The sequence below is a fragment of the Physcomitrium patens genome, chromosome 1, assembly GCF_059467195.1.
Source record: "Physcomitrium patens ecotype Gransden chromosome 1, ASM5946719v1, whole genome shotgun sequence".
NCBI classification, from domain to species: domain Eukaryota; kingdom Viridiplantae; phylum Streptophyta; class Bryopsida; order Funariales; family Funariaceae; genus Physcomitrium; species Physcomitrium patens.
In genome coordinates this window covers 18,212,924-18,221,700 of record NC_143410.1, presented here as the reverse complement: position 1 = coordinate 18,221,700, position 8,777 = coordinate 18,212,924, and the positions used below count along the sequence as shown (strand labels likewise).

The 8,777-nt window shown below is 38.0% G+C and overlaps 1 long non-coding RNA gene across 1 annotated transcript; it reads left to right on the top strand.

The window, feature by feature from the left end:
* The first annotated feature begins 493 nt into the window (after nucleotides 1-493).
* On the top strand, nucleotides 494-2,765 carry LOC149989910 (uncharacterized). Its single transcript, XR_016504189.1, has 2 exons — nucleotides 494-713; nucleotides 821-2,765. It is a non-coding gene; the product is annotated as an uncharacterized LOC149989910 (long non-coding RNA).
* Nucleotides 2,766-8,777: the final 6,012 nt, after the last annotated feature.

The following is an 8,777-nucleotide window of genomic DNA, read 5'->3' as shown; positions in this document are numbered from 1 at the left end:
TGTCTGAATATGAAAAGGAGTATCAATCCGTTGCCCACATTCTGGCAGAAATAAACAACCCAGACTCTTGGATTTGTCACCACTTGTCGCCACCCCACCTCAACAACTTGTTCCATCGCGCGATTGCTGGATGTAAATGAAGTCGATATCAATAATAATAAAAATGAAAAAACGAACAATACGGATGTTATCCATTCCGCCTCTCCCTCAAAAGGATCGAAATAATAATATCGCGCTCACTCCGTTTTGGCGGTGCGCTCACCGCTTCCCAAGCGTCGTAGGTTGAGAAGTGGACACAATTATGGGGGGGGTCATGGATCCCTCGTGGCAAGGGGTTTATTCATCCATCGTCCGTCATTCGTTTTTTGGATGAAGTTTTGCCTGTTCATGGGTTTGGCGTGACAGCGGGGAACACTGCTGACTCGATCGAATGATGCGTCCAATGAGGTGCACGTACGTTCCCCCAACGTTCCCCACCTCTGGCCCTGGTCCAAGCCCACCTGTTTGTCAGGCGAAACCCATCAGTGCCCACCCCCCAACTGCCTCTGAATTAGGGTTTCTGTTGCAACTACTGTTCATGTTTGAGTGTGAGAATTCAATCCCACTGGAGTATAGTGATGGAACTAGGCATGGTTGATCATCTCCTTCATAATGTCACTCCTACGTAGACGACAGGAAATAATGAGAAGAAGATGAAGAATAACTTACTCACTGTAAGAATGACGTACATTAATCTATTGTTTTTTTTCCTTTTGGCTCGTGTGTTTTTATATATATGAAAGAAGCTAATGTTTTGTGCAATGGATTGTTCGTTCACCAGATGACGCTCAGCAAGATGGGTTAGTTGTTGTAACATATTTCTTCAACTTTTTTTGACTCATGTATCCGCCTAGTAAAATGGGTGTTACGTTCTAATTCTGTGGTTTTACCTCCCACATATCTGTGCAATGCATTTGCCCCGATTGTGTATCGGAAACCCAAAAGCAAACAACAAATGGCTGTCCGATATTCTAAAAGCTTTGACACGTGAATCATGAAGTCAATCGAAGATCAAAAAAAGCAGATTTAAAGTTTTCCAATCAGTACTCAAAGCGTTGGAATTGTTGCAGGAGGATAACATTTCTCCAATCAGAAGTGCTCTAATTAGACCTTAATTAAGACAAAGAGTTGTGCTAGTTCAAATGTTTCTATCGAATTCAACAATAATCCAACTTTTTTTGGTTCAATAGAATTTACCAGTACACATTGTTGTTCCCCATTAATTTTAGATTCAATCAACCATTCACCTCAGAGTCTATAAAGATCAGAAGCTGCTCCCAATCTTGGCTATGTTTGACAAAAAATCATATAGTAAAACAAGGTGATCAAGTACTACTTATGTTGTAGTGCGAGGAAATAAAACCAAGATAGTTTTTTTTTTTTTTTTTTTTTTTTTTTTTTTTGATGAGGGTGCCGTTTTGTTTATATTTCTTTTACTTATTGCATCAATCCATTCATCAACAAATCAAATCATTTGCTGTTCTTCAATCTCAAAGTTGAAGTCCGGTCAGAGTGCTGCCAATTTCCACAAACTTAGATGATAATTTCTGCAATGTCATTTATAGTTTATGTTATGGAATGAACTTGAAGAAATTGGAAAAAAATAAAAATGAAATGAGTTATTTAAAATTTTTACTCATATAACATGATTTAAGATATCAACGTTAGAACTTAGCACCACAATATTCTCTTAAATATTGTATTCAAGTATTGTTTTTATTTTGTTTATTTTAATGCACGTTTAATTTTCTATTGTTTGGTGCACCATAATGAATCATTAAGTACTGCCTATTGAGATGTACATGACCATTGGATGCTGAAATAGTGATTATTTGTTTAGTTTGCAGAAAATATAAATGTAATGTAGTGATATGAAAAGAAAATAAGGAAAGATTAAGCTCAAATTGTAAGGGCTATTTAAGAGTATAATGCAAGAAAATTTAAAACAAGAGTACAACAAATGCACCTTTAAATCACTTAGTGATATAAATTGATTCAACACACTCATTACATCATTGACAAGCAAATTATGTTCAAAGCTCAATTTCCTCATATAGCACGCAATACAAAAATACCATGACATACTTTAGAGGCAAGAGAGGACAAGAAACGTAGAAACCCATTGTTTTACAAATAGGTCAGAAAAGTTGACAATCTAAAACCCAAAGTTGATGTTAATATTCAATAAATAAATTTAAAAATCACTTACACTGTCATTGATTACATCTCATGGGGGGTGCAAAACATGAGGAAAAGTATTGTGTTAAAATGTGCATATCACACAGTTGGGCCATAGATGCAACTATACATATAAAAATGGTTATATCTTATCATGTCCAAGGATAAATTCGCAATTATCACAAACGTGAGAGATAGATTTGTTTATATATATATATATATATGTAGATATATACACACACATAAACAAACAAAATATCTTAAAATGAACATGTTTATATTTTTTAATGAACATGTATAATTATCTTATAGTGTATTATTAAAGCTTATTCTTTAAACCAAAATCGTGAGTTATTTATTTTATACATCACTATATGGATATTAGTGATAAGTGAACATAACAATAATTTTATTTCTATTAACGTAAGAAAAGAGGGCACTGCCTTATTTGACAATCAGTTCAAAAACAACATTGACAACATAATCAAGTATACCAATTTCAGATTGATACAAGTTGCGAATATCCATAAAAAATAAAAAAATAAAAAGCACTAATGGCGTGTATTTTTAACACTATCCTCATCATCAATTTGATTTTCAATTTCAACAAGAAAAAGGGCGATTTTGACCCCAACTTCCGTATTAATCTTAAACGCCCCCAAATTACATGCATCTTTTATCCCCAACTCCTCAATATTTAAAATCTAAAAAGAAACTGCAACAATAACAACATATGTAATGGTGGACAAATAACCATGCAACCGTGCAAAAACTAGTTTGGCAGGAAAGGTGAAGGAACCACTCTTTCACCCCACATCACATCCACTCATCATCCATTCATCTACATATCATTCATCCACATCGACCAACGAGCCATGAGGACGAGCTGCGAGAATGCAACGCGGGGGATAGAGGAGGATACAGGAGGAACCAACGGCGATGTTTCTAGGTTCTTCCAGAAAAGGCCCATCAATGTGGAACAGAGATGAATGTACTTAGGACGGGACACGTTCATCCATGACAGGGAATGTCGACACGATGCTGGTTGGAGGGACCAGGGTCAGAAGAGTGAATCCAAGGAGTTTGGATGTCATTAAGGGCTTTGACTGGCTCCCCCCCTCTACTCTACTCTACTCCCCCTCATCCAACTGACAGTTCAACAATGAGTCCCATGGGTGGCCCATCATGCACTCAATCAGCGCCCTCCACTTGGGATTTGTCTAGTAAGCGCCCCCTTTGCATGGTATGTATCACTTCTTGTACTACAACACACACGAGGCTCTCTCTTCATTACTAAAGGGCCGTCCCTTCTTATCTGGACCCCCCAGCCCCAAAACAAACATTTAAGATAAATAAATTAATAAATAGATAAAACATTTAAAAAAAACTCATAAAAAGGCAACAATGACAACAAATACTGGGCACTACCTTCTTATTGGTGAAATGTTTGTGGTGTGTGTGTGTGGGGTGTTCAGTTGGGAGGTAGATACACGACAGAATGGTCCAGAGGTCAGTGAGATGATCCAGAGCAGGTTGTAGTCAATAAGCAAGTCCTAAATGTTTTAAAGAGCCTATCAAATACAAATTATAACGAAGAAGGAGGAGAAGAAGATGAAGATGAACCTCTCTCCCACTAGTGTGATAAACCTAGTGTACGTGACCCACCATGACTGCACGAGTATAAATGACAACAGTGCTTGGCATTCTCCACTAATCATGCCATTGTAATTGGATTTAACCATCAATCAAGGTAGGGATTGAGTTGGGTGACGAATGCTCCATCAGCTCCTGATTAGGCTCCATCCAATTAGACAAACCCGGTGTCCCTTATTGGATGAGAGAGTTCAGTAGCCACATTACACTTGAGCAAGAAACTGGGTGGAGGAGAGCATTAATACTTGAGTTCTTGGGCAGTTACTAGGGCAGGAATTTAGTTGCCCCATGATCTCCAAGCAGCCATTTAATAAGCTCACCCAAATCCTAAATGCGAAACCTCCTGCAGAGGTGGTTGTCACTTGAATTAATTGTTCGAACTTTGGAGATAGATAGTTAGATAGATGGGGACAGATTGGTGCCCCTGTAATAGCAGCGCCAAATTTGGGGCAGCAGGATGGAAATATTCAGTATCAGATTCTTGCTAAGAAATGTGACAAAAAAACAAAAAAACCCAGTTTTTGTTGTTATTAATAACAAAATCGAAGCTAATTTTGGAAAAGCGAGATTGCCTTCACGCGAGCTGAAGATCGGAGCAGCCAATGGAAATTATATTCGCTGTGCTCACTGCCAATCTGTTCGCTAAATTCCTTTGACACTTGGTCAGTTATGGGGTAAAGAAACTTGGATTCACACCCAGAAGGATGAATGTCATCCACATATGGGTTCTTCCTGAGGAGCAGGGATGCTCAGTGTTCTGATTTTTCATCCGTCAGATGATTCCAGAGCATCATCTCTAGATCCTGATTTTTTTCAAACAGTCATGCAAGAATGCCCAAAGGAAAGAAGGCCCTGGTGCAAAAAAATATCTTTATTATAATGATCTGGAAGTTTTGCCCCCCATCCAATTCTTTCCTCTTCATGTTCCCATACTTTAGCCAAAGGTTTAGCAGGATACCTTTATGTGTAAAAAAAGGGAGATTGTCTCCATTAGTCACACTAGATTGCAACAGAAGATTTGAAGGGTACATGATGCATGTGTTGTTGCTGCAGGCACATGTTTAAGACCCCCCCCCCCTTTGGCTCCAATGACCATGTAGGTGTGGCAAGCAGAAAACAACACATTTAAGTGCAGGGAATCACAAAAAAAGGAGGGATATAGGAATTGCACCCTTGTCTACCAAAAACAGCAATATACTAAAACTGAGAAATTAGGGCGAGTACTCAGCAATGGAGGCAGCTCACAAATGAGGGCAGCAAACAAACAAACAAATGAATAGGGATAGGCAAGGGACAGGAAAACCACATTAAAGTAAGGGTGTTACTGGGCCCTTTAAAGTAGGTCTGCCCCCCTCTCATTTGGGAGTTGTCTCCCCCACTTTTATTTTTCATTTTTTCTTTTCCTTTCATCTCCTTGTCCTACTCACAACTTTAATGTGTGGGATAGACATGTGTGCCACTCTTCTACCACAAGTAGGCTTTTGCTGTGGGTGTGGAGAACACACCTGGCCATGCACTTGGCTCCAGAGGAATTCAAACACATTGTGGATGAAACTACAAATGCATGCATCTGTGCTCTCATTCTTTGATTGATTAAATTACATTCATTCATTCATTCATTCATGCAGGAGATAGATTGATAGACAGAGAGCTGTACTACTGCCCCCATCAGGGCAGTAGTACCAGGATGGTGGTACTACTTCTTCTACTACTACTGGCATTAGGAGCATGTGAACCACAAAGAGAAGGAAGGTGCTGCTGCTGCCTGGCACAGGGTGGTGTTGGGGAACAGGATGGGAACAGGAGAGAGAGAGAGAGAGAGAGAGAGAGAGAGATCATGATTTTAATAATAATAACTATTATTATTATTATAATAATCATAATATGCATGCAACAGGAGAAGTGCACCTTCATGGATATTTGATGTGTTCCCAAGCTACTCTCCATTCCATGAGAAAGTCAGGCAAGCAGGCATGCATGCCTCCTGTGGGATTTATACTGCAGTTTTCTTATCAAAGTGGAAATTGTCAAAGTAAAAACAAATTATCTATTACTATACCTTTTTTCCTGCTGAAACCAGGGCACAATTCCAGTACCTTTACCCCCCTCCCATTACTACCAGTCACCATACATGTGGACTTCGTGGAAAGGCTGAAGAAAGGTAAAAGCAAAAGAAGACCCCAAAGCTCCTCTCACAAGGACAGGTGTGTGTTAGGAATGTGAGCAAACTCAACAACTGGGTAACAAATTGAGTGATTGTGAATTAGGGTTAACCAGACCTGCTGCTGCTGCTGCTGCTGCTGTGGTGGTGAAAAGGTTGTTGCCTTGCTCTATTCCAAATATGAAATGTGAAAGTCACATGAAGATAAATGCATAGCACCAACAGGGTTTTGGCTTTGCTGAGTGAGATCAGGCAGGGTCCACAGTCAAGGCTTTGGATTCTCCTCCAACTCGAGCTCCCCCATGTGGGGGTGTGTGGATTTCCTGTTACCCCATCTTTTGTTATTGGCTTTTGCAAATGCACAGCAAAGACTGAGCTTCAAGGTGGTAGGTGTGCTTCAATCCTAATGAATAAAAATGATGTAATTCAGCTGATAACACCAGCAGCTGAATGTCGATGCACCCCCCCCCCCCTATGACCACAACAAAGGGAAAAGTAAAATGAGAATAAGAATACAGTAAAGTTACAATTAGAATTAGAAATATGGAAATTCAGGAGGAATATGGGGCTGCACACTCTCCCTACTCTGTGCTGCTGCATATTGGCTAAATCACAACAAGAAGGCAGACTTTATTGTACTAAATCTCATTTTTTGAGGGATGTTCTCAAAGTGCCTTTAATAATACTGCTCCATGAACAATTTTTGAAGGGGTTTATCCCTCTTGTACATCCACCACTCGAAACATTGTTTTTATATTTATGATTTATTATGATGTGCTGTTGCTGTAAACATGCTTCATGCTGCTTCAGCTAGTTATGCCCAATGGCTTTGCTGTCCCAAGGCACAGCCATTGATTCATTAGTAACTGACTCCCTGTAAGCACAAGATCCTTCATTGTATGGAGAGGAAAAAATGGAAGGCTTGAGGCTTGGCCTCATGCAAAGCTTGACACATAGATTTATTTATATGTGGATAGAGTCAAACACTGTCCATACAATGAACTCTCATCATGCAGTTCTTTTGACCCTCTTGTTATGTTTTGTTTTGTTTTGTTTTTTTTTTTTTTCCTATTGTGGCATGCAACCCATTCTCTGCTTCAGTCAATTTGCTCCCTTTCTCCTACAATCTCTTCATAATGTCTTACCTAGAAAACAACAGGTGTCTAATTCCACAATGCTCTTGATCCTTTTTTACTGCATGCGGTTTTCTTTCTCCATAAAGACTAACATTATTTAGACAAGTCACCTTCACTTTCCTTCAAATCAGGGCAAAAAATTGATGATTTAACCAAAAGGAGAAAGTGTACTGCCGTCATCTCAACCAAGTGCCTTTTAGGCTTAAAAAATTCCAGTTTTTTGTCACAATTGGAAGATTGGAAATTAGAGTATCTGAAACTCCTTTTCAACTTTACTCCCCCTTTCAACTCTGATGTCATATCATGTTAAGAGATTGAATATTACTTCTGAAATCTAGGGACTGGCCTTGAAGTCTTCAAAACTTTCCATCACATTTTTCTCATCTAAGAACATAAGCCAGGTGGCTCCTTTGTAGTAGACCTCATTAACAGCTTTTGACCGCCATGAAGTTGATTTAGTCTAAAAATTGCTTCACATTACACACAATTTGGAAGATGGGTCAAAAGGTGGGTATTTATACTAATTGCTCTCACTGCCAAACTTATGGTAAGTAGTATGGGTTCTCATACAAGCAATCAAATCTTATGAATTATACTTAATGACACTTCTATAAAAATTGAAGATATAACAAAAGATTTATGTTATAAATAAGTCAAGAGAGAGAGAAAAAAGGAGGAAAAATCTCATAAATACCTTTGAAATATGTTGAAATATCAAGAATACCCTTGTATTCTTAATAATTATAAAACTATCCTTCACTTTTGTGATAATTGCATATCTACTCTTGAACTTGATAAGTTGTAAGCACAATCCTATTTTTGGTGAATCCAAGGTCCAAATCACATGTGGTGCAAATTTTTGCATGATACTTTTTTGCACAATTTTTGCACCTCACAAATTGGACACCACCATTATTGCTTCTAAAGCAACTAAACTATTTGCTTCTTTTCAGATTATAAATATTTTTTCAGAATTTTTGACAATCAAAATACTATTATATTGTTGAAGTTCATGAAATCCCTTGGATGCAAGAAAGTGTTTAGTGCAAGTCTTGTGAAGCAACTCAATGGATTTGAAGTTTAGTTGGCAAAATGGAGTCTCTTTTTGATTTGCAAGAATCATCCTTAGAGACTTTACCAACTTAGTCCCATACCTACAAACATTCATGTGAATATTTGTAAAAACATCTAAAACATCATGTCAATATTTGTAGGAACATGTAGATATGAATTTAAGCATGAATTGACTACAAAGATATAATAGACTTGTTAATAACTTGAACCTTTGCATTTTCTCAAGTATACTAATGCCAAGTTTGCACCATTGCTTCAAATCATATATGTGAAGTAGGGTCTATAGGCACAAAACATCTCTATGACCAACTTATTATAAAAACAAGTGAAAAAAGTTTGCCAAAAGTATGAAGCATTTTAAGCTACAAAATATGTTAGGGCTTCAAGAGAACAATTTTGTGCTACAATACAACATCTAGTAACATTTAAAAGTATCTTGCCTTGCCAAAAAAATCGGTAAGAGTAGAAAACTTAAAGATGACTATCGTGGTAGGAAAATCTTACAAACAAGTACACAAGAACCATCTTTGAGGTGA